At 43.3% G+C, this 25,509-nt stretch overlaps 1 protein-coding gene across 1 annotated transcript in view; it reads right to left on the bottom strand.

Moving 5' to 3' along the window:
- LOC124868192 (NACHT, LRR and PYD domains-containing protein 12-like) overlaps nucleotides 1-22,375 on the bottom strand; it is a 44,480-nt gene extending 22,105 nt beyond the window's left edge. The window contains exons 1-2 of the mRNA XM_047365102.1: nucleotides 22,338-22,375; nucleotides 4,946-5,049 (exon numbers count right to left, since the gene is read on the bottom strand). The gene's annotated coding sequence lies outside the window, so the exon portion shown is untranslated. The remainder of the gene's footprint in view (nucleotides 1-4,945; nucleotides 5,050-22,337) is intronic.
- Between the last annotated feature and the right edge of the window lie 3,134 nt (nucleotides 22,376-25,509).

Raw genomic sequence — 25,509 nt, 5'->3', positions numbered from 1 at the left:
ACATTAAAAGACAAAATCATATGGACTAAGGAAGGAGAAGTAGCATTCACAGAGCTAAAAAATCTGCTTCAAACAACAGTTACCTTAGCTCTGCCAGATTATAGCCAGCCTTTCACACTTTGTGTAGATGCATGTAAGGGTTATATGAAAGCTGTATTAACCCAACCATTTGGCTCCAAAAACAGACCTTTAGCATTTTATTCTAAAAAACTGGACTCTGTGGCATCTGGATTTCCAAATTGTTTGCAGAGCTGCATCGCAGCAGCAGAAGCTGTAAAGCAGACAGCTGAAATTGTGTTGTGCCACAAGCTCACACTGAAAGTTCCTCATTCAGTGTCACTTATATTGCTACAAATTTCACTTCCTTTCTTGACTCATGCAAGGCATATTACGTTGACCTCATTGTTACTCTCACAACCAAATATAACTTTGCAAAGATGTGGTCCACTGAACCCTAGCACATTAATTCCAACAGCAGAAGATGGAAAACCACATTCTTGTAAAACAAAGGTAGAGGAAGATACAAAACCTAGGCAAGATATCTCTCAGACACCTCTGGAAAACTCACAAATAATCTTTGTAGATGGATCAGCATCAAAAGATGAATATGGAAAAAACAGAGTTGGTTATGCAGTAACCACTGAAACTAAAATTATAGAATCACAGGCCCTGCCCCATACATGCTCAGCACAGACTGCAGAGCTGTATGCTGTTATCAAACCGTGTGAATTATATGAAGGAAAAATCCTAACCATTTATACAGACAGCCAATGTGTATTCAGTTCTGTTCACCATTTTGCTAAAATATGGGAAAATAGAGGGTTTAAAACATCAGCTGGAACAGAATTGACACATTTTAATCTGTTAAAACGACTGCTGTTAGCTATCCAACTACCTGCAAAGATAGCACTTTGTAAATGTAAAGCGCATCAATCTAATGAAACCATGGAAACAAAGGGGAACACCTTTGCTGATATTTCTGCTAAAATAGCTTCGGGACTTCCCCTCACTTTGAAAATGTCAGATCTCCTATTTATAGATACAGATGTGCTGAAATATTCACGACAATCTGCACCAGCTGCAGAAGTTAAATCTTGGCTGAATAAAGGGGCCATAAAGAAAGATGACATTTATCATTTGGGAAATAAGCCAATGTTACCAAATAATTTATACAAGATGGCGGCCCATGCGACACACGGAATTTCGCATGTGTCGACAGGAGGGATGGTACACTTCGTAAATCTACATTTCCATACCATACATTTTTCTGATTATGCAAAAAACTTTTGTAGATCATGTATTATCTGCTGCAAACATAATCCACAGGGGAACATGAGACCCAAAAGAGGCCAGTTCCCAGCAGCAATTCATCGCTTTAACACGATACACATGGATTTCATAGAGTTATCATGGTCAGGGGGAAAGAAATATTGTTTAGTGGTTATAGATGCATTTTCAAAGTGGGTTGAGATGTATCCTGCCAAACACTGTGATGTGCTCACAGTGGCGAAGAGTTTAGTGACACATTACTTCCCTACATATGGTATCCCACAAATCATAAGATCAGATAATGGGACTCATTTTGTAAATAATGTAATAGAACTGTGCTCTAAAGCATTAGGGTTTCAGTTAAAAAACCATTGTTCTTACCACCCACAATCTGCTGGGCTGGTTGAACGAACAAATGGAACAATAAAAAATAGATTATGGAAAACAATGGAAGAAACAAGGAGGCCATGGCCTGAATGTCTATCTCTGGTTAAATTATGGATGAGAATAACTCCAAATCAAACAGGTCTTACTCCATTTGAAATAGTATATGGCAGACCTTTTCCATTGCCATCAGAAGTGGATGACATGGGAAAAGCACAGCAGGAAACATCATTAGCTGAATGGATGAATAAGATGTTACAAACAAAAGAAGTACAGTTGTCCAGTAGTCTGCCAGTAAATTCTGCTCCGATTTCACAGGAGAACCTGAGGCCTGGGGACCTGGTCCTGATTAAGACACTTCACAGAAAGGACTGGAGCACCCCCTGCTGGAAAGGGCCATACCGTGTTCTCCTGACCACACCGACAGCTTTGAAAATTGCAGAGAGACCATCCTGGATCCACAAGAGCCACTGTAAGCTCATATTACCGTTACAGGAGCCAAACCAACCGACGGGGTAACAGGGGAAAGACCGGGTACAAAGGGGTTGGAAACCCATATGGTCCAACATCTCAAACCGGCGAAGAAAACAACTGACCTGTGCCCAACTTAGCATGGCTTTCTGTGACGTGTGGACAGGACTGATAAGCCTGAGCCTAATCCTGGTAGCAGGGCTCTTTCTCTGTTTAAGACAGGATCCACAGGATGCAACATCACACGAGAAGAGATGGACAAGATGGACACTGGACCCAAAAAAAAACAAAAAACAGATGACTATGATGACATGTTGTAAATGAATATATCTTCAATGCCTGAGTGTATTCATTATTGTATTTCATAAAATGACCTTATAGCAGAAAATCGAAAGAAGTTGCTGTTTAAGTGAAATGAGAAAAAGTGCAATGATGATATGAACAAGGCTTGTTTTAATTCTTTTATTTTTTATTATTACATTTTGTTTTCTTTGTTTTATTATATTGTTTCACTCTGCCATGATTGGTGGTTGCCTAGGGCGGAGGAACCGTGTGAGTGTTTCCCACAAATAATCTGCTTTCCGTCCTGTGGGTTTGTGCTTACACAGAGTGTTTTCTTTTATATGTATTTACTCATGACTTATTCGTGATAAAACAGGGGGGACTGTTAGGGTTTTTATATCTTTTGTATTGTTTATCACTCATCTAAGTGCTTTTCCTTCCTTACATGTTACAGGAAGGGAGATGGTCACAAGAATGAGTTATGCTTTTATGCTTTTATTATTTTATTAGCAGCATTTGGGGGCTATTCATCAGGTCCCCACTTCCCACTTCCTCTGTTTGTTTATAATCAAGACAAATGAACCCTAACCTTTCTGACCCCACACACACACACACACACACCCTGAATGTTGTTTGAACTGTGTGTGACCAAGCATGTATAAATAAAGAGGGAGGAGTGTTAATACTTCGTAGTTTGTATTGCACAGCTACCCTTGCCGCAAGTAAAACTGACTCTGTGTCGTTCCTTACCTCTGAGTTGATTAAATAATACCTAACATTAACTTCTAGTAAGTCTTTTTCTTCTTTACGCTGAAGATGGTTCTTAATGACTCTGGCTGTATGTTTGGGTTCGCTCACTTAGCATTTTGTAAATTGATAAAAATCATCATTTATATTTCTGAGAGCATTTGTTCACACCTGCCTAAAACATATGCACAGTACTGTATATGTTTCCAGTTCCCCCCCTAACTTGTCCCCTCTTGAACTCCTGAATGCAATTTATAAGCTGCAGCTGCATAGCATCTTTGGGGAAGTGTGCATTGTTTTGCGAATATTTTGCACATTGCCAGTTACTGTTGCTGGTGGTGGGAGAGCTTTCAGTAAGCTCAAAGTGATAAAAAAAACTACTTGAGGTCCACTATGTCTCAGGAAAGTCTTGCCATGCTCCCCATTGAGGGTCAGTTGGCTAGAAAGCTGGACTTCATTGACCTGATCGGTGACTCTGCTGGTGAGAACGCTCGACGTTGGGCGCTTGGTGAGAAATGCTGAGCAAGGGCCAGTGATTGTAAATGGGGTGGCAAGAGGAAGCTTGACTCAGCAATGTTGTATCTTTGCCATTCCTTGATATAATATTACACAAGTTCTACCTTTAAAATGTGTTTATTTATTTGAAGTATGGCTCCCAGCCATGGTTTGGCTTTACATCTCCACAGTGGGTTACTTGTAGCCCTATCTATTACATTCAGTTCATGCAATACAATACACCATATGAAGTCCTGCTATTTTTCTGTTTATATGTGAGCCTACTTGCCTTAGTTTAACATCTGCTGCAGATTTTATTTATCATTATTATTTATTTCATTGTTTGCTTGTTGCATCTTGTTCAATAGATGATAATGTTGATTTTACAATAAATCATAAAAGGCTATTGGCCATTTTGTTTTTGATGGTGAGATTTTTTTTATTTCTTCACAGATTATAATAGCCTTTCATTTTAATGAAAGAGGTTAATTTGTATTTAGGTTTTGTGTTTTCAGGTAATTAATCATGTGTTCTATCCAGCCAGTGTCTGTTTTGAGTTTGTGTTTTTGTTTATTTCTCCTGGTCTGGTCCTTAGTTTACCCTTTGTTCTGTGTTTCTGACTTAATTGGTTTCACTCCCTCTGTCTCCCTGCAGTCTGACCCACACCAGTTCCTAGTTCCTCCGATTACCTGGTTCCTCTGTTCATTGGTTCTCCCTGCATTTCCTGTTTGTATTTAAGCTCCTTAGTTGCCTTTGTTCCCCGCTGTGTCCTGGTCGTACTTATCTTTGTTCCTGGTCGTACCTGGTCGTGTACCCGAATCACGTCTGGGGTCTATGTCCTGGGTCCTGACCCGGTTATAGGTTCTCTGCCTGTTCCGGGAGTGGGAGATAAATAAACCTTCTACTTACCTACTTGTGTCTGACTCCGGCGTATACTTTTCTGCACATTGGTCCAAGCACAAATGCACATGACATCTTAAGAGAATTTTATGTTGAAGTATTTAAAGAAAGACATGGATTTGGAATATAGAGTGTCATTCTTACAGCAAATAATTGAAACTATATTAATTTCATTGCATTTTCGGTGCTTCCCTAACCAAGTAACTGTCATGTTTTTTTTTTATCACAAATATGGGAATGAGAACCAAAAATATTACTAAAATGCGTAGTTTATGTAAAACAGAATCAAAATTTTCTGCTGGCCTGGTGGCCGGCTATGAGGGAACCAGCAAGATTTCTTTTCAGCGGGCCCAAAATCCCTGGCGGCGCCACTGCCTGTATAGAACCTGTGTGGTACCTGTGTAGTATCGTCGGAAGCAGTTGAGGACAGTGTGGAAACATGGAAGGTCAACTGGAAGTCTCGGAACGTCGTGTAAACAGTCTGTGATTCTGATGGGTCACCTGAGAGGAGACAGAAAGGTCTTTTTCTGATATGGATCAAAGACAGATTAGTGGAATCAGAGCGGATACCGATTCAGTTTTATTTCAATTCAATCTATTTAAATAGCGCCAATTCACAACATTTCGTCTCAAAGCTTTTTACAAAGTCAGTTCAATCGAATCATCCTGATTCCCAGTCAGGTTCATACATTACAATTAATCCTAACTATCAACAGTCAGATTCAGTTATTTATTCAAATTGGATAAAAAGTTTTTCTATCTAAGGAAACCCAGCAGATTACATCCAGTCAGTGACTTGTAGCATTCACTCCTCCTGGATGAGCATGTAGAGACAGTGGACAGTCACTGGTGTTGACTTTGCAGCAATCCCTCATACTGAGCATGCATGTAGCGACAGTGGAGAGGAAAAACTCCCTTTTAACAGGAAGAAACCTCCAGCAGAACCAGAACCAGGCTCAGTGTGAGCGGCCATCTGCCACAACCGACTGGAGGTTTGAGAGAACAGAGCAGAGACACAAAGAGAACAAAGAAGCACTGATCTAGGAGTACTTTCTATGGGAAGGAAAAGTAAATGTTAATGGATGTAGCTCCTTTAGTGGCTTCATCTAGGAGAAAAAGACAGCTAAGTAGATGAACTCTGAACCAGTTTTCAGGTCTAGAGTCTGAAAGAGAGCACATAGAGTTAGTCAAAGTAGAAGCTCAGTCAATTGCCATGTCTAGGAGAGAAAAAGGGTCAAACACTGAAAGACAGGGCCATGTGGATCATCTGTAGAAGGTGAGCATTAAGTTGTCACCTTCTACAGGAAGGTGCCACAGCTAAACACAGAGTCAGGCCAGGTGTAGCTTCTAGAAAGAAAAAATCAGAGAGAGAACATAAAGTTAAAAGCTGAAATAACAGCAAATAACGCAAAATTGGAGAGTAGTATAAGAATGTAGCGAAGAGGGTGAAAGTGGTCATTATGTCCTCCAGCAGCCTAAACCTATAGCAGCATAACTACACAGATAGCTCAGGATAACCTAAGCCACTCTAACTATAAGCTTTATCAAAAAGGAAAGTTTTAAGCCTAGCCTTAAAAGTAGACAGGGTGTCTGCCTCACGGACTAAAACTGGGAGCTGGTTCCACAGGAGAGGAGCCTGATAACTAAAGGATCTGCCTCCCATTCTACTTCTAGAGACTCTAGGAACCACCAGTAAACCTGCAGTCTGAGAACAAAGTGCTCTGTTAGGAACATATGGAACAATCAGATCTCTGATGTATGATGGAGCTAGATCATTAAGGGCTTTATATGTGAGGAGGAGAATTTTAAATTATATTCTGGATTTAACAGGGAGCCAATGAAGGGAAGCTAAAATAGGAGAAATATGATCTCTCTTTTTAATTTTCATCAGAACTCTTGATGCAGCATTTTGAATCAGCTGAAGGTTTTTAACTGCATTTTGTGGACATCCTGATAGTAACGAATTACAATAGTCCAGCCTTGAAGTAACAAATGCATGGACTAGTTTTCAGCGTCACTCCTGGACAGGATATTTCTAATTTTGGAAATGTTCTGGAGGTGAAAGAAGGAAATCCTAGAAACCTGTTTAATATAGGATTTAAATGACATGTCCTAGTCAAAGTTAACACCAAGGTTTTTGTACTTTATTATCAGAGGTCAATTTAATGCCATCTAGGTTAAGTGGTTGACTAAGCAGTTTCTTTTTTAAAGACTCTGGTCCAAAGATGACAACTTCTGTCTTGTCTGAATTTAGAAGCAGAAAATTTAAAGTCATCCAAGTTTTTATATCTTCAAGACATGCTTGTAGTCTATCTAACTGGTTGGGTTCATCAGGATTTATGGATAAGTAAAGCTAAGTATCATCAGCATAACAGTGAAAATTTATCCTATTGTTGGAATAATTGAATAAAGATTTGTCTTATAGTTTCTCCTATTTATTAACTTGACTATTTGATTATATAACCTTTCATAATGTATGTGTGAGAAAGGATGTGTGAGTTTTGTCTGCAGGTTAAGGTCACAAAGTGGAGCTGAGCTTGCGAGAAAAGAAGCAGTCCAGTTGAGGAGGTCATAAAGAGGGGCTGATTGCACTGAACAAGAGGCCAGAGTTGACCCTGCCAAGTTGGAGGAGACTGTGGGAAAGATGTTGTTAAAAGATAAAGGAGTTTATGACCTGTCTAAGATGCAGCTGTTGTTTTCCCCCATCCTTTAGAGAACAATGTTTTTGTAAACTAGGGATCCCCGAAAAACAATAAAAAGAGGAGGCGGACAGATGCTGTTCAGAGCGGTGCGAGATCTGTAACTGAGCATATCTTGACCGTTTCTCCTCGCAAAGCAAGTAAAAGGAACTAATACTTTGTCTCTCTTTTCTTTTTGTGTTGTTATAAGTATTGTTAGGTTGGTTGAACCTGACACCTATGTTGCCTAATAATTTAACCTATTGGAAGCATATATATAGTAAAGAGAATTGGCCCAAGTACTGAACCCTGTGGTACTCCACAATTAACCCTGGAGTTTAAAGATGATTTATCATTTACATGAACAAACTGGAATCTGTCAGACAGATAAGATTTAAACCAGCCTAGCGCTGTTCCCCTGATCCCTACAGCATATTCCAGCCTTTTTAAGAGAATATTATGGTCGACTGGATCAAATGCAGCACTGAGATCTAACAGAACCAGAACAGACACAAGTCCATTATCTGAGGCCATAAGAATATCATTAGTGACTTTCAGCAGAGCTGTTTCAGTGCTATAATGAGCTCTGAAACCTGACAAACTCTTCAAACAGGTCATTGCTGTGTAAGTGCTGGTAATCATAATTACCCAATCCCAATCCCAACCATAATTTGGTTGGGATGTCATGATGAAAATTTAACATTCATATATTTTAGATTCATTGCACACTAACTGAAATATTTCAGGTCTTTTATTGTCTTAATACGGATGATTTTGGCATACAGCTCATGAAAACCCAAAATTCCTATCTCACATAATTAGCATATTTCATCCGACCAATAAAAGAAAAGTGTTTTTAATACAAAAAACGTCAACCTTCAAATAATCATGTACAGTTATGCACTCAATACTTGGTCGGGAATCCTTTTGCAGAAATGACTGCTTCAATGCAGCGTGGCATGGAGGCAATCAGCCTGTGGCACTGCTGAGGTCTTATGGAGGCCCAGGATGCTTCGATAGCGGCCTTTAGCTCATCCAGAGTGTTGGGTCTTGAGTCTTTCAACGTTCTCTTCACAATATCCCACAGATTCTCTATGGGGTTCAGGTCAGGAGAGTTGGCAGGCCAATTGAGCACAGTGATACCATGGTCAGTAAACCATTTACCAGTGGTTTTGGCACTGTGAGCAGGTGCCAGGTCGTCCTGAAAAATGAAATCTTCATCTCCATAAAGCTTTTCAGCAGATGGAAGCATGAAGTGCTCCAAAATCTCCTGATAGCTAGCTGCATTGACCCTGCCCTTGATAAAACACAGTGGACCAACACCAGCAGCTGACACGGCACCCCAGACCATCACTGACTGTGGGTACTTGACACTGGACTTCTGGCATTTTGGCATTTCCTTCTCCCCAGTCTTCCTCCAGACTCTGGCACCTTGATTTCCGAATGACATGCAGAATTTGCTTTCATCCGAAAAAAGTACTTTGGACCACTGAGCAACAGTCCAGTGCTGCTTCTCTGTAGCCCAGGTCTGAGGAATGCGGCACCTGTAGCCCATTTCCTGCACACGCCTGTGCACGGTGGCTCTGGATGTTTCTACTCCAGACTCAGTCCACTGCTTCCGCAGGTCCCCCAAGGTCTGGAATCGGCCCTTCTCCACAATCTTCCTCAGGGTCCGGTCACCTCTTCTCGTTGTGCAGCGTTTTCTGCCACACTTTTTCCTTCCCACAGACTTCCCACTGAGGTGCCTTGATACAGCACTCTGGGAACAGCCTATTCGTTCAGAAATGTCTTTCTGTGTCTTACCCTCTTGCTTGAGGGTGTCAATAGTGACCTTCTGGACAGCAGTCAGGTCGGCAGTCTTACCCATGATTGGGGTTTTGAGTGATGAACCAGGCTGGGAGTTTTAAAGGCCTCAGGAATCTTTTGCAGGTGTTTAGAGTTAACTCGTTGATTCAGATGATTAGATTCATAGCTCGTTTAGAGACCCTTTTAATGATATGCTAATTTTGTGAGATAGGAATTTTGGGTTTTCATGAGCTGTTTGCCAAAATCATCCGTATTAAGACAATAAAAGACCTGAAATATTTCAGTTAGTGTGCAATGAATCTAAAATATATGAATGTTAAATTTTCATCATTACATTATGGAAAATAATGAACTTTATCACAATATGCTAATATTTTGAGAAGGACCTGTATTTGATTCGAACATAAGTTTCACAAAAACCCCTCTAATCTGGAGGGGTGCAAAGGTCCTTCTATTGGTACCCAGAGTGAGAACCAAAACTCATGGTGAGGTGTCCCTCAGCTGAGGACCAGCCTACCTGAAGACCAGAAGGCAGCTGAGACTTTAGATGGTTTTAAAGTTCTGGCTTTTTGTTTAAGTGTATAACTGTTTATGATCTCTTATAGATTTTATCATGGATCAATGTTAGTTACTTAGAATTTTGACAAGTATTTTGTTATCTATTTATGTTTTATCTTACTTATACTTATGCTACCACTCCTTGAACCACCACCTTAACGTGGTGGAGGGGTTTGAGTGCTCAAATGATCCTAGAGGCTATGTTGTCTGGGGCCTAAATGCCCCTGGTAGGGTCTCCCATGGCAAACAGGCTCTAGGTGATGGGTCAGACAAAGAGTGGTTCAAGAATCCCTCATGAAGAACAAAATATCGAGGCACGTGACGTCGCCCGGTACGGCGGAGCCGGGGTCCCACCCTGGAGCCAGGCCTGGGGTCGGGACTCGTCGGAGAGCACCTGGTGGCCGGGTTGCTCCTCGCGGGACCCGGCCGGGCCAAGCCCGAACGAGAGACGCGAGGCCATCCCTCAGTGGGCCCACCACCTGCAGGGGGAACCGTGAGGGACCGGTGCAAAGAGGATTGGGTGGCGGACGAAGGTGGAGACCTCAGGGGCCCGATCCCCGGACGCTTAGGCTAGCTCTAGGGACGTGGAATGTCACCTCGCTGGGGGGGAAGGAGCCTGAGCTTGTGCGGGAGGTCGAGAGATATCGACTAGAAATAGTCGGGCTCGCCTCCACGCACAGCATGGGCTCTGGAACCCATCTCCTTGAGAGGGGTTGGACTCTGTTCTACTCTGGAGTGGCCCACGGGGAGAGGCGGCGGGCTGGTGTGGGTTTGCTTGTTGCCCCCCAGCTCAGCCGTCTCGTGTTCGGGTTTACCCCAGTGGATGAGAGGGTCGTATCCTTGCGCCTTTGGGTTGGGGAGTGGTCTCTGACTATCATTTCAGCCTACGGGCCGAGTGGCAGTGCAGAGTACCCGGCCTTCTTGGCGTCCCTGTCGGGGGTGCTGGATAGTGCCCCTCCCGGGGACTCCATTATTCTGCTGGGGGACTTCAACGCCCACGTGGGGAACGACAGTGACACCTGGAGAGGCGTGATCGGGAGGAATGGCCTCCCCGATCTGAATCCGAGCGGTGTTTTGTTATTGGACTTCTGTGCTAGTCACGGATTGTCCATAACGAACACCATGTTCAAACATAAGGGTGTCCATCAGTGGACCTGGCACCAGGACACCCTAGGCAGGAGGTCGATGATCGACTTTGTTGTCGTATCATCAGACCTTCGGCCGCATGTTTTGGACACTCGGGTGAAGAGAGGGGCTGAGCTGTCCACTGATCACCACCTGGTGGTGAGTTGGATCTGCTGGAAGAGGAGAAAGCCGGACAGACTTGGCAGGCCCAAGCGCATAGTGAGGGTCTGCTGGGAATGCCTGGCAGAGCCCTCGGCCAGGGATGTATTCAACTCCCACCTCCGGGAGAGCTTCGACCAGATCCCGGGGGATGTTGGAGACATAGAGTCCGAGTGGACCATGTTCTCCACATCTATTGTCGATGCTGCTGTCCGTAGCTGTGGCCGTAAGGTCTGCGGTGCCTGTCGCAGCGGCAATCCAAGAACCCGGTGGTGGACACCGGCAGTAAGGGATGCTGTCAAGCTGAAGAAGGAGTACTATCGGCTGTGGTTGGCTTGTGGGACTCCTGAGGCGGCTGACGGGTACCGTGAGGCCAAGCGTGCTGCGGCTGTGGCCGAGGCAAAAACTCGGACCTGGGAGGAGTTCGGTGAGGCCATGGAGAAGGACTACTGGTTGGCCTCGAAGCGATTCTGGCAAACCGTCCGTCGCCTCAGGAGGGGGAAGCAGTGCTTCGCCGACACTGTTTATAGTGGGGGCGGGAGACTGCTGACCTCGACTGAGGACATTATCGGGCGGTGGAAGGAGTACTTCGAGGATCTCCTCAATCCTGCCATCACGCATTCCGTGGTGGAAACAGAGGCTGGGGACTCGGGGTTGAACTCTTTCATCACCCAGGCTGAAGTCACCGAGGTGGTTAAAAAGCTCCGCGGTGGCAAGGCTTCGGGGGTGGATGAGATCCGCCCTGAGTACCTCAAGTCTCTGGATGTTGTGGGGCTGTCATGGTTGACACGTCTCTTCAACATTGCGTGGCGGTCGGGGACAGTGTCTCTGGACTGGCAGACTGGGGTGGTGGTCCCCCTTTATAAGAAGGGGGACCGGAGGGTGTGTTCCAACTACAGGGGGATCACACTCCTCAGCCTCCCTGGTAAGGCCTACGCCAGGGTATTGGAGAGGAGAGTCCGACCAATAGTCGAACCTCGGCTTCAGGAGGAGCAGTGTGGTTTTCGTCCCGGCCGTGGAACACTGGACCAGCTCTATACCCTCTACAGGGTGCTCGAGGGTTCATGGGAGTTTGCCCAACCGGTTCACATGTGTTTTGTGGACCTGGAGAAGGCATTCGACTGTGTCCCTCGTGATGCCCTGTGGGGGGTGCTCCAGGAGTATGGAATCGGGGGCCCTTTACTAGGGGCCATCCGGTCCCTGTACGAGCGGAGCAAGAGTGTGGTCCGCATTGCCGGCACTAAGTCGGACCTGTTCCCAGTACATGTTGGACTCTGGCAGGGCTGCCCTTTGTCACCGGTCCTGTTCATAACTTTTTTGGACAGGTTTTCTAGACGCGGCCAAGGGCCGGAGGGGGTCGGGTTTGGGGACCAGTGGATTTCGTCTCTTCTTTTTGCAGATGACGTGGTCCTGCTGGCCCCCTCTAGCCAAGACCTACAGCATGCGCTGTGGCGGTTCGCAGCCGAGTGTGAAGCGGCTGGGATGAGGATCAGCTCCTCCAAGTCCGAGGCCATGGTACTCGACCGGAAAAGGGTGGCTTGTCCTCTTCAGGTTGCAGGGGAGTTCCTGCCTCAAGTGGAGGAGTTTAAGTATCTCGGGATCTTGTTCACGAGTGAGGGAAGAATGGAGCGGGAGATCGACAGATGGATCGGTGCGGCTGCCACAGTAATGGGGGCGCTGTGCCGGTCCGTTGTGGTGAAGACAGAGCTGAGCCGAAAAGCAAAGCTCTCAATTTACTGGTCGGTCTACGTTCCTACCCTCACCTATGGCCATGAACTTTGGGTCATGACCGAAAGAACGAGATCCCGGATACAAGCGGCTGAAATTAGCTTCCTCCGTAGGGTGGCCGGACACTCCCTTAGAGATAGGGTGAGGAGCTCGGCCATCCGGGAGGAGCTCGGAGTAGAGCCGCTGCTCCTCCACATCGAGAGGAGCCAGTTGAGGTGGCTCGGGCATCTATACCGGATGCCTTCTGGACGCCTTCCTCGGGAGGTGTTCCAGGCACGTCCCACCGGGAGGAGGCCCAGGGGACGGCCCAGGACTCGCTGGAGGGACTATGTCTCTCGGCTGACCTGGGAACGCCTTGGGCTCCCCCTGGAGGAACTGGAGGAGGTGTCTGGGGAGAGGGACGTCTGGGCGTCTCTGTTGAGTCTGCTGCCCCCGCGACCCGGTCCCGGATAAGCGGAAGACGACGAGTACGAGTACTTATGCTATGTATAATATTTGTGAGTTCTCTCACGTTTTTAAACTATATTTATTTGTAATAGTTAAGATTTTATTGTTTAATTGATTCATTTATTTGTTTATTTCTAATTCTAAATGTCATTTATCTTCTAATTAGGCCCGAGCAGCAAAGCAGCTGCGAAGGCCTATTGTAATCGCTCGAATTCTTATTATTATTCTTCCGGGGACTTTTGGCGGCGCAATATGGGGACTTTGCCATATCCCAAAACTCATCAAATTTTACCCAAAATTGTCCCCCGCGTGAAATTTTTGTTCTTTAATGTCGTCGTCAGTGGGCGTGGCCAAACCACTTAGCCACGCCCCCAAACGTGAGATAGGCCAAACCGTAAGTCGTACAGATCTGAAATTTGGCACAATGCTAGAACTCCTCAAACCAAGAAAAAAAGTATCTTGGGGGTATGCCCTAAAATGCACAGGAAGTTGGCCATTTTGGGTCAAAGGCCGATTTTTGCCCGTTTTTCATTTTTACTCACCTCGAACTTTAGCTGAAAATCCCTAGGAGGAGTTTGTTATCGGGTTCATATTTGGTCTACATGCAGTTAAGGCATGGGGGATTAAAAGTTATCAAAATCCTGAGTTTTCGGCCATGTTTAGGGGGCGTGGCCGGGGCACGAACTTGGCGTTCGCTCTGAAAGTCAAAAATTGCAATAACTTTCCCAAAAAAATTCCAAATCACAACAAAGTTGGCATGAAGGAGGACCTTCCGGTTCCCGACAATCCTATGGAGTCATATGCTGACATCACCAAAGCCACGCACCCTCAGAACAGGAAGTCACTTTTTTCACTTGGAAAGGTGCCTCTCTGACCCTCTTGAACCAATCAACTTGAAAGTGTGTCAGAAAACAGATAACTAGTGGGTATAATTTCGTTTGAAGCAGTGACTTTTCATAAAAGGGCGTGGCCGTGGTGGCGCGGCGAAGTCAGACGTCACGCCATGGCCATACGTTTGGCTCTAATTTCCACATAGATCATCTGATCTGCACCAAATTCAATGTGATTGATCCTTGTCCAGTCCCCAACAGAGATCTGATGACATATTCGGTGAGCGTGGCCTAATTCGTCCACAGCGCCCCCTGGAAAATTTCAAATAATCAGCCCCAACCCATGCTATGACCGAGGATTCTGAAATTTGGTACACATATGTAACGTCGCAGGACCTACAAAAAAGTCTCTTGGAGCGTTGGTCCAAACCCCACAGGAAGTCGGCCATTTTGGATTGAAGTTGCCATTTTGACCCAGTTTTGACCGTTTCTAGCACGCATATCTGAGCGAACTCCTCCTACAGCTTTTGACTTAGAGACATCAAAATCACTCAGTTTACTCTTAAGGGATTGGGGATCAAAAGTTATAAAAAGCTTTTTAATACATGAAAGCGTGTGGGCGTGGCCACGCCTCAAAATATGACTTCTCGCCATAAAACACTACATTGATATAGCTCCTACAAGGAAAGTCACAGACAAATGAAACCTTCTGGGATTGATCTGCCTCTAGGCCTCAACAATATTCACTGATCAGATGCTGACATCATCGAAGCCCCGCCTCCTGAGAACAGGAAGTATCATGTTTTCCTTTACAGAGTCAATGTTTGATGTTCTTCACCTAATCAATGTGAAAATGTCCCAAGTAACAGATAACATGATGCTCTTAGACAGTCGACAGTACTTACTGCTTTAGCTGGAGGGATTGAATATGATGGCGTGGCGAATTCTGATGTCACGCCACGACCATACATTTGCCTCTAAACTACACATGCATGGTCCGATTCACTCCAAACTCAATATGCTTGATCTTTGTCATCCCCCAAACAGCTCTATTGGATTACATTGAAATTTGGATCAATAGCGCCCCCTAGGACACTTCAAGGGCTATATCTCCCTCATTCATCATCGGATCCACTTGAAATGTAGTATACATGATCATGAGTTAATGATGGACATTTTGACACAGTCAATTGATGATGTTGTTTTAGCCCCCCCCGCCCACAAACAAACAAGCGACTGCAGCGTCCTTCTGGAAGGTCCGATTTACTCGAAATTTTGAATGCTTTTTGCCAGACCGAAACTCTGCATGACCAAAGATCATATGAAATGTTGCTCACAGTACCACTTAGTGACGACATGTTGAAGTGAAGCAGTGTCATCGTCGGTGGCGTGTATGAGGTGATGCCAGGCTCCTGCGGTCGCTCAACAGCCCGAGTTGCGCTGAGGGGTGCGAGGGCCTTCAAAGCTGCTTGCAGGTTTCTAGTTTAATTTTGAGCCTTTTCTCACTATCCAGAAACTTCAGGTTCTCCAAGATTCTTTGGTTTCCATTGGTTTCTGTCTTTGTAACCTTCTACTAAACACCTTAGCTTAGATTAATATTCATATAAATCTTTGAATACAGTACAGACCAAAGGTTTGGACACACCTTCTCATTCAAAGAGTTGTCTTTATTTTCATGACTATGAATATTGTAGCTTCACACTGAAGGCATCAAAACTATGAATTAACACATGTGGAATTATATACTGAACAGAAAAGTGTGAAACAACTGAAAATATGTCTTATATTCTAGGTTCTTCAAAGTAGCCACCTTTTGCTTTGATTACTGCTCCACACACTCTTGGTATTCTGGTGATGAGCTTGAAGAGGTAGTCACCTGAAATGGTTTTCACTTCACAGGTGTGCCCTGTCAGGTTTAATAAGTGGGATTTCAAGCCTTATAAATGGGGTTGGGACCATCAGTTGTGTTGTGCAGGAGGTGGATACAGTACACAGCTGACAGTCCTACTGAATAGACTGTTAGAATTTGTATTATGGCAAGAAAAAAGCAGCTAAGTAAAGAAAAACGAGTGGCCATCATTACTTTAAGAAATGAAGGTCAGTCAGTCCGAACAATTGGGAAAACTTTGAAAGTGTCCCCAAGTGCAGTCACAAAAACCATCAAGCGCTACAAAGAAACTGGCTCACATGAGGACCGCCACAGGAAAGGAAGACCAAGAGGCACCTCTGCTGCGGACGATAAGTTCATCCGAGTCACCAGCCTCAGAAATCGCAGGTTAACAGCAGCTCAGATTAGAGAACAGGTCAATGCCACACAGAGTTCTAGTAGCAGACACATCTCTAGAACAACTGTTAAGAGGAGACTGTGTGAATCAGGCCTTCATGGTAAAATAGCTGCTAGGAAACCACTGCTGAGGACAGGCAACAAGCAGAAGAGACTTGTTTGGGCTAAAGAACACAAGGAATGGACATTAGACCAGTGGAAATCTGTGCTTTGGTCTGATGAGTCCAAGTATGAGATCTTTGGTTCCAACCACTGTGTCTTTGTGCGGCGCAGAAGAGGTGAACGGATGGACTCTACATGCCTGGTTCCCACCGTGAAGCATGGAGGAGGAGGTGTGATGGTGTGGGGGTGCTTTGCTGGTGACACTGTTGGGGATTTATTCAAAATTGAAGGCATACTGAACCAGCATGGCTACCACAGCATCTTGCAGCGGCATGCTATTCCATCCGGTTTGCGTTTAGTTGGACCATCATTTATTTTTCAACAGGACAATGATCCCAAACACACCTCCAGGCTGTGTAAGGACTATTTGACCAAGAAGGAGAGTGATGGTTGCTGCTCCAGATGACCTGGCCTCCATAGTCACCGGACCTGAACCCGATAGATGGTTTGGGGTGAGCTGGACCGCAGAGTGAAGGCAAAAGGGCCAACAAGTGCTAAGCATCTCTGAGAACTCCTTCAAGACTGTTGGAAAACCATTTCAGGTGACTACCTCTTGAAGCTCATCAATGCCAAGAGTGTGTGGAGCAGTAATCAAAGCAAAAGGTGGCTACTTTGAAGAACCTAGAATATAAGACATATTTTCAGTTGTTTCACACTTTTTTGTTCAGTATATAATTCCACATGATTTAATTCATAGTTTTGATGCCTTCAGTGTGAAGCTAAAATATTCATAGTCATGAAAATAAAGACAACTCTTTGAATGAGAAGGTGTGTCCAAACCTTTGGTCTGTACTGTACATAAGATAATGAAGATGTGAAATAAATAGCTTTGCGTTTGGATATACACAACAATGACCTGTTTGAAGAGTTTCAGTCAGGTTTCAGAGCTCATCATAGCACTGAAACAGCTCTGCTGAAAGTCACTAATGATATTCTTATGGCCTCAGATAATGGACTTGTGTCTGTTCTGGTTCTGTTAGATCTCAGTGCTGCATTTGATCCAGTCGACCATAATATTCTCTTAGAAAGGCTGGAATATGCTGTAGGGATCAGGGGAACAGCGCTAGGCTGGTTTACATCTTATCTGTCTGACAGATTCCAGTTTGTTCATGTAAATGATAAATCATCTTTAAACTCCAGGGTTAATTGTGGAGTACCACAGGGTTCAGTACTTGGGCCAATTCTCTTTACTATATATATGCTTCCAATAGGTCAAATTATCAGGCAGCATAGGATAAATGTTCACTGTTATGCTGATGATACTCAGCTTTACTTATCCATAAATCCTGATGAACCCAACCAGTTAGATAGACTACAAGCATGTCTTGAAGATATAAAAACTTGGATGACTTTAAAGTTTCTGCTTCTAAATTCAGACAAGACAGAAGTTGTCGTCTTTGGACCAGAGTCTTTAAAAAAGAAACTGCTTAGTCAATCACTTAACCTGGATGGCATTAAATTTTCCTCCAGTAATAAAGTAAAGAACCTTGGTGTTATTTTTGACCAGGACATGTCATTTAAATCCTATATTAAACAGGTTTCTAGGATTTCCTTCTTTCATCTCCAGAACATTGCCAAAATTAGAAATATCCTGTCCAGGAGTGACGCTGAAAAACTAGTCCATGCATTTGTTACTTCAAGGCTGGACTATTGTAATTCTTTACTATCAGGATGTCCACAAAATGCAGTTAAAAGCCTTCAGCTGATTCAAAATGCTGCAGCAAGAGTTCTGATGAAAATTAAAAAGAGAGATCATATTTCTCCTATTTTAGCTTCCCTTCATTGGCTCCCTGTTAAATCCAGAATATAATTTAAAATTCTCCTCCTCACATATAAAGCCCTTAATGATCTAGCTCCATCATACATCAGAGATCTGATTGGTCCATATGTTCCTAACAGAGCACTTTGTTCTCAGACTGCAGGTTTACTGGTGGTTCCTAGAGTCTCTAGAAGTAGAATGGGAGGCAGATCCTTTAGTTATCAGGCTCCTCTCCTGTGGAACCAGCTCCCAGTTTTAGTCCGTGAGGCAGACACCCTGTCTACTTTTAAGGCTAGGCTTAAAACTTTCCTTTTTTATAAAGCTTATAGTTAGAGTGGCTTAGGTTATCCTGAGCTATCTTCCTTATTTTTTACCTCCGTCTTCTTCCCTCCCTGTTGGTTGGAGTAAGGGGGAGTCAGGTTTAGCCTAAACCGGCTCAGTTATGGTTGAGGTCCAAACACACCCTCCATTTCTGCTACCTGTATGACCCCCTTCTCTTTTCCAATGGTTATAATCAGTCTGACAGAGGGAGGTATCCCAATCCTTGTGGTTTTTAGTATAACAATGACCATCAGTGGGACCCTTTGTGAGGTTCCTTGAGACGACATTGTTGTAAATAAGCGCCGTTTAACTAAATAATCTGAACTGAAACTATCTGTGTAGTTATGCTGCTATAGGCTTATGCTGCTGGAGGACATAATGACCACTTTCACCCTCTTCGCTACATTCTCAAACTACTCTCCAATTTTGCGTTATTTGCTGTTATTTCAGTTTTTAACTTTGTTCTCTTTATTCTCTTCCTAGAAGCTACACCTGGCCTGGCTCTGTGTCTACCTGTGACACCTTTCTGGAGAGAGGAATCGTCCAAGCTTCTGCTGGTAACAACTTAAAGCTCACCTTCTACAGATGATCCACATGGCCCTGTCTTTCAGTGTTTAACCCTTTCTCTCTCCTAGACATGGCTACTGACTGAGCTTCTACTGTAACTAACTCTATGTGCTCTCTTTCAGACTCTAACCTTGAAAACTGGATCAGAGTTTATCTGTTCTTTCTTTCTAGATGAAACGACTAAAGGAGCTACATCCATTAACATTTACTTTTCCTTCCCATAGAAAGTACTCCTGGATCAGTGCTTCTTTGTTCTCTTTGTGTCTCTGCTCTGTTCTCTCAAACCCCCAGTCGGTCGTGGCAGATGGCCGCTCACACTGAGCCTGGTTCTGGTTCTGCTGGAGGTTTCTTCCTGTTAAAAGGGAGTTTTTCCTCTCCACTGTCGCTACATGCATGCTCAGAATGAGGGATTGCTGCAAAGTCAACACCAGTGACTGTCCACTGTCTCTACATGCTCATCCAGGAGGAGTGAATGCTGCAAGTCACTGACTGGATGCAATCTGCTGGGTTTCCTTAGATAGAAAAACTTTTTATCCAATTTGAATAAATAACTGAATCTGACTGAACTGTTCAATAGTTACGATTTAATAGGAATGTATGAACCTGACTTGAAATCTGTATTATTAGAGTGAATTGATTTTGTGAAATGAGTTAAGTTCCTTGAGATGACATGTGTTGTTAATTGACGCTATATATATATACACACTGCTCAAGAAAATAAAGGGAACACTAAAATAACATCCTAGATCTGAATGAATGAAATATTCTCATTGAATACTTTGTTCTGTACAAAGTTAAATGTGCTGACAACAAAATCACACAAAAATCATCAATGGAAATCAAATTTATTAACCAATGGAGGCCTGGATTTGGAGTCACACACAAAATTAAAGTGGAAAAACACACTAGAGGCTGATCCAACTTTGATGTAATGTCTTTAAAACAAGTCAAAATGAGGCTCAGTATTGTGTGTGACCTCCATGTGTCTGTATGACCTCCCTACAACGCCTGGACATGCTCCTGATGAGACGGTGGATGGTCTCCTGAGGGATCTCCTCCAAGACCTGGACTAAAGCATCCGCCAACTCCTGGACAGTCTGTGGTGCAACGTGACGTTGGTGGATGGAGCGAGACATGATGTCCCAGATGTGCTCAGTCGGATTCAGGTCTGGGGAACGGGCGGGCCAGTCCATAGCTTCAATGTCTTCATCGTGCAGGAACTGCTGACACACTCCAGCCACATGAGGTCTAGCATTGTCCTGCATTAGGAGGAACCCAGGGCCAACCGCACCAGCATATGGTCTCACAAGGGGTCTGAGGATCTCATCTCGGTACCTAATGGCAGTCAGGCTACCTCTGGCGAGCACATGGAGGGCCGTGCAGCCCTCCAAAGAAATGTCACCCCACACCATTACTGACCCACTGCCAAACCAGTCATGCTGAAGGATGTTGCAGGCAGCAGATCTCTCTCCACGGTGTCTCCAGACTCTGTCACGTCTGTCACATGTGCTCAGTGTGAACCTGCTTTCATCTGTGAAGACCACAGGGCACCAGTGGTGAATTTACCAATCCTGATGTTCTCTGGCAAATGCCAAGCGTCCTGCACGGTGTTGGGCTGTGAGCACAACCTCCATTTGTGGACGTTGGGCCCTCATACCATCCTCATGGAGTCGGTTTCTAACTGTTTGTGCAGACACATGTACATTGGTGGCCTGCTGGAGGTCATTTTGCAGGGCTCTGGCAGTGCTCCTCCTGTTCCTCCTTGCGCAAAGGTGGAGGTAGAGGTCCTGCTGCTGGGTTGTTGCCCTCCTACGGCCTCCTCCACGTCTCCTGGTGTACTGGCCTGTCTCCTGGTAGCGCCTCCAGGTTCTGGACACTACGCTGACAGACACAGCAAACCTTCTTGCCACAGCTCACATTGATGTGCCATCCTGGATGAGCTGCACTACCTGAGCCTCTTGTGTGGGTTGTAGAGTCCGTCTCATGCTACCACGAGTGTGAAAGCACCACCAACATTCAAAAGTGACCAAAACATCAGCCAGAAAGCATCGGTACTGAGAAGTGGTCTGTGGTCCCCACCTGCAGAACCACTCCTTTATTGAGTGTCTTGATAATCACCAAAGATTTCCCCCTGTTGTCTTTTTCATTTGAACAACAAGATGTGAAATTAATTGTTAATCAGTGTTTCTTCCTAAGTGGACAGTTTGATTTCATAGAAGTTTGATTTACTTGGATTTATATTGTGTTGTTTAAGAGTTCCTTTTATTTTTTTGAGCAGTGTATATATATATATCTATATATATATATATATATATATATATATATATATCTATATATATATAGATATATATATATATATATATATATATATATATATATATATATATATATATATATATATATATATATATATATATATATATATATATATATATATATATATATATATATATATATATCTATATATATATATATATAGATATATATAGATATATATTTTTTTTCTGATGCACCTTCTGATAGGCAGCTTCTTTTTGATCTAGGAAAAACAATGTTGGACAGGAAGCAGTCAGCAATCCCCAGCCAACAGCATAAAAGAAATATAATTTACAAAATACTCTTAAATTGTATTATCAATCACATTAGTATTAAACATCAAAACTGAAATACATTTATTAAAAAAAATACCTACATAGAAACTGTACGAAATCTTTCCTTTAATGCGGACACCATGGATCCACCTGCAGATCTATTCAGTCTTTAACCCTCCAGTTAAACAAAAAGCCGTGAAAAACATCGTGAGGAAGAAAACTTTCACAACAATAGTATTGCTCAGGAATCAGTCACACCCATTTCCCCATTCAGCTGCAGAGAAAATCCATCATTAAGTGCTAAATAGCATGAAATAAGCTTGTAACATTTACATCCTGTTATTTCTTCCTAAACGCTCAACACTTAGATTCAGGGTTGGACACCTGCTATAACTCTACCAGATAGACACCAGAATGGTGTCACACAGTCTTACTGATAAACACTGAGGGAGGGAACATCCATTGCCATAAAACTACTTGTGACCTTCTTTCAGGGTTTTCTGTCACTTCAATCACCGAGTGGGTTAAGGACGGGAGCCATCAGCGCTGATCTCTGTAACCATTATTTAGAATAAAAGTGTTGAGAGTCTAGAACAGTTTGAGACTCATTCATTTTAAGAGAAAGTGATTAAGCATAGATGCCGCTTCTGGGGAAAAGAGTTCGGAGACATCCGAGGCATCTGATCGCTAACAGGGTGCGATAGCTCGAACAAAGTCTAATGAAAGCAAAAGAAACTGTTTAAACTGAAACAGTTGAGTAAACTCTAAACTCACCAACATGGACGTCTCATCTCTGAGTCTCTTTCCTCCGGGCTTCGCTCGCTGTTTTCCCCTCCATCCTGTTCCTCTTCTTCTTCTTCTTCTTCTCCTGTTGAAACCTGACACCGACTGCTGATTGGCTGCTGATTGGCTGCTGATCGGCTGCTGATTGGCTGCTGATTGGCTGCTGATTGGCTGCTGATTGGCTGCTGATTGGCTGTCCCGGCTTAAGTCCCGCCTGTCTTGTCTGATATTCGGTTGGTGCTGAGAAAACACGGACACAGAAGTAGATTATTGCTGACATATTGTTTCTCTGGACCTGCTAGCAGATGTTAGCCAGAAACAGCAGTCTCTCTGCCATGTCCATCAGATTCATGACTCTGTCAAGCTTTTAATTGTCTTTTTGTCACTTAATGTAATTAAGATGCAAAAAAAAGTCAAGAGAAGATTAACAACTTTTCCAAGATGAACCCTGTAAGTGATATTACTGTAAAGCTAAAAGCCTATTTAAATGAAAAAATAAATATATTTTTTTGGATTCGATTTTTTTGTGTAACCTGAGCCATAAAGTATTTATTAAATAATGTTGAGCCCAATATTACCACTGCACCCTTCTGGTTTAGGACAGGTAGGTACAGGATGAATCAGTTTCAGAGAAAGCACATGAAGGTTCAGAGGTCAGCAATAAATAAATGTAGGTTTAAACTATACTATACTATTACAGTTTGTGAAAGAAGTTAATTGAAGCAGACAGTGTGTGTGTAATGCTCACTTTTTCATCCCCGATGTGATGTAATGTTCATAAGCATTTTTTATGAAACAATCCCCACAGATTTGAAAGCTTGCTACATCACAGCTGGCCACAAAAACAAGTTTGAACACAGGCGTGGTGCTGATGGTGTAGGGGTTAAGTGTGCAACCATGTATGGAGGCTACAGTCCTCAAAGTGGCTGTCCCAGGTTCTAGTCCTGGACCTGGCCACATTTGCCAAATGTCTCCCCCTCTCTCTACTCCTCTTTCCTGTCTACCTACTGTTAAAAAATAAAGGCCACTAGTGCTGAAAAAATATCTAAAAAAAGCAAGTTTAAACTGTGGGAGGATCAGAGGTGGTTGGATGTTCTGCTATTTATTATTCTTAGCTCATATTACACCATAAAACGTCCTCAGCGTGAATGTTTCACGTGGAAAAGTCATGTAGACTTTGGCCTTTTGCTTGTTCCCTTATCCAACTGGTAGTTTATACTTTAACTTCATGTGTGTCCTCTTCTGTCTCCATGGATGATCATTGTTTTCAAGCCCAGAACATTCCTCTAATTTTATGATTAAAATGAACAAAAATTCAAAAATCACCATGACCTTCTAGCATGCTTTCAAATGTGTTTGACTTTAATAAGGTCAAAACACCTAGAAAATTCCAAAAATAAAATAGATATTTCCTTAGGACAGCACAAGTGCCACTGGATTCAAAGATGGGGCTTTGAAGGTTGGTCCAAGCCCACTGATGAAGTGGTAATGCTTCATATTATTACAACTTATTCTCCTGGAAATATTGAAGTGCTTAATGGCATGAAAATGAATTTTACAGAATTCCAGTGTGTTGATAAAAGGCTGAAAAACAGGAAGGTCATATCTGCTTTTCAGAGAAATAGAAATTTGAAGGACCTCCTGGTTCATGCTAAGGTTAAGCAGGACATGCAGCTTAGTACCAATGGTCATGGACAATTTTTCAAGCACTAGAAAAGGTTGCAAAATGTTTCTGCAAAAACGGTGTATCACGTCCCTAAGATGGGTGGTCCTTGGACACATAATTGTGCCTTTTTGATCACCTCCCTGATTTACAATGTGAGATTTGTAGGTGAAACGGCAAATAACTTGCTGTCTAGGTTCACTGCCAACAAAGTGTGGAATAAGAGAGAGAGGAAACCAGACTTTTTATTTCTTCATCATTTTATTTTACATAGTTGGGACTCAGAGTTATGATTTTGGAAAATAATCCCAGTTGGACAATTGGTCATAGACGTAAAGCCACAAATATTTGGATTGCCAGACTTGGAACACAATTTACCCTTTGGTCTAAATGAGGAGTAAAAATAAAAAAATTATTAATTTAGTTTTCACGTCCGGGGGCTTAGGACAGTATGGCCCTGGCACAAAATTCCCACCACTTTGATGGGGGTTTCTTAGTTTTCAGTTTGGTTCTATACTTTTAGAATCTCTAGGAACCACCAGTCAAGATTAAAGACAACAAGGAGGCAAACAGGAAGAAGCCAGAAAGCAACCTCCAGTAAAACACTTTAATAGATGTGTCATCAGGGATGAACAAAAGCTTCAAACAGAATGAAGGTCAGATGGATGGAGGCCTTGAAAGATTGAGTTCATCTTCAACTAAATCAGGAGATGCTGGTGCTCATTTCTTCCCCCTCCCTGCCCGTCTGACTCTCTAGATGTAAGGTGAAGACACATCTGGAGGGACTGAACAGGAACAAGGCTGCAGATCCTATGCAGTACTATGGACCTGCTATCAGATTGGGCTTGATTTGGTGAATATTGTCAAGAATTCTGCACAAATTACAAGAATCTATTCAGAATACTGCAGGAATGTTAGGAATCTGCTGAATATGCATCTAAGAATCGAGTATGATTAAATACCCTTTCAGTCAGCTGTGGCTCAGGTGGTAGGAGTACATCCTGTAACCAGTGGGTTCCAGTTCAAGCCCCTGCTATGTCTGTCTCAGTCGTTGTGTCCTTGGGCAAGACACTTCACCTTCCTTGCCTGCTGATGGTGATCAGAGGACTCAGTGGCACCGATTGTATGGCAACCTCTCTTCTGTCTGCCCCAGTGCAGCTGTGGCTTCAATGTAGCTCACCACTGTGAGTGGATGAATGGGTGGACAATTGAATGTAGTGTAAAGTGCTTTGGGGTCTCTGGGAACTTGATAAAGTGCTATACAAGTTCACGCCATTTACCAGTTACCATTAAATGTGAATTTGTACTTTTCTGGACTATGAATGGGATTTTCCATGAAGATGTAATAAAAAGTCATGAGGGACCATCATAAGGTAAAAGTATCTGAATGATGACTGTTCATATTTAGAAGTTAAAATGTTTTGTTAAAGTGAAAGTGAAAATGTAAAAAGTAAAGTGCTTGTATGGACATATAATTTTAAAAAAATTTGGACATAAAAG

This window comes from Girardinichthys multiradiatus, chromosome 5 (genome assembly GCF_021462225.1).
Source record: "Girardinichthys multiradiatus isolate DD_20200921_A chromosome 5, DD_fGirMul_XY1, whole genome shotgun sequence".
NCBI lineage: Eukaryota > Metazoa > Chordata > Actinopteri > Cyprinodontiformes > Goodeidae > Girardinichthys > Girardinichthys multiradiatus.
Note: the sequence above shows the minus strand (reverse complement) of the source record. Positions and strands in the feature narration are given on the sequence as shown.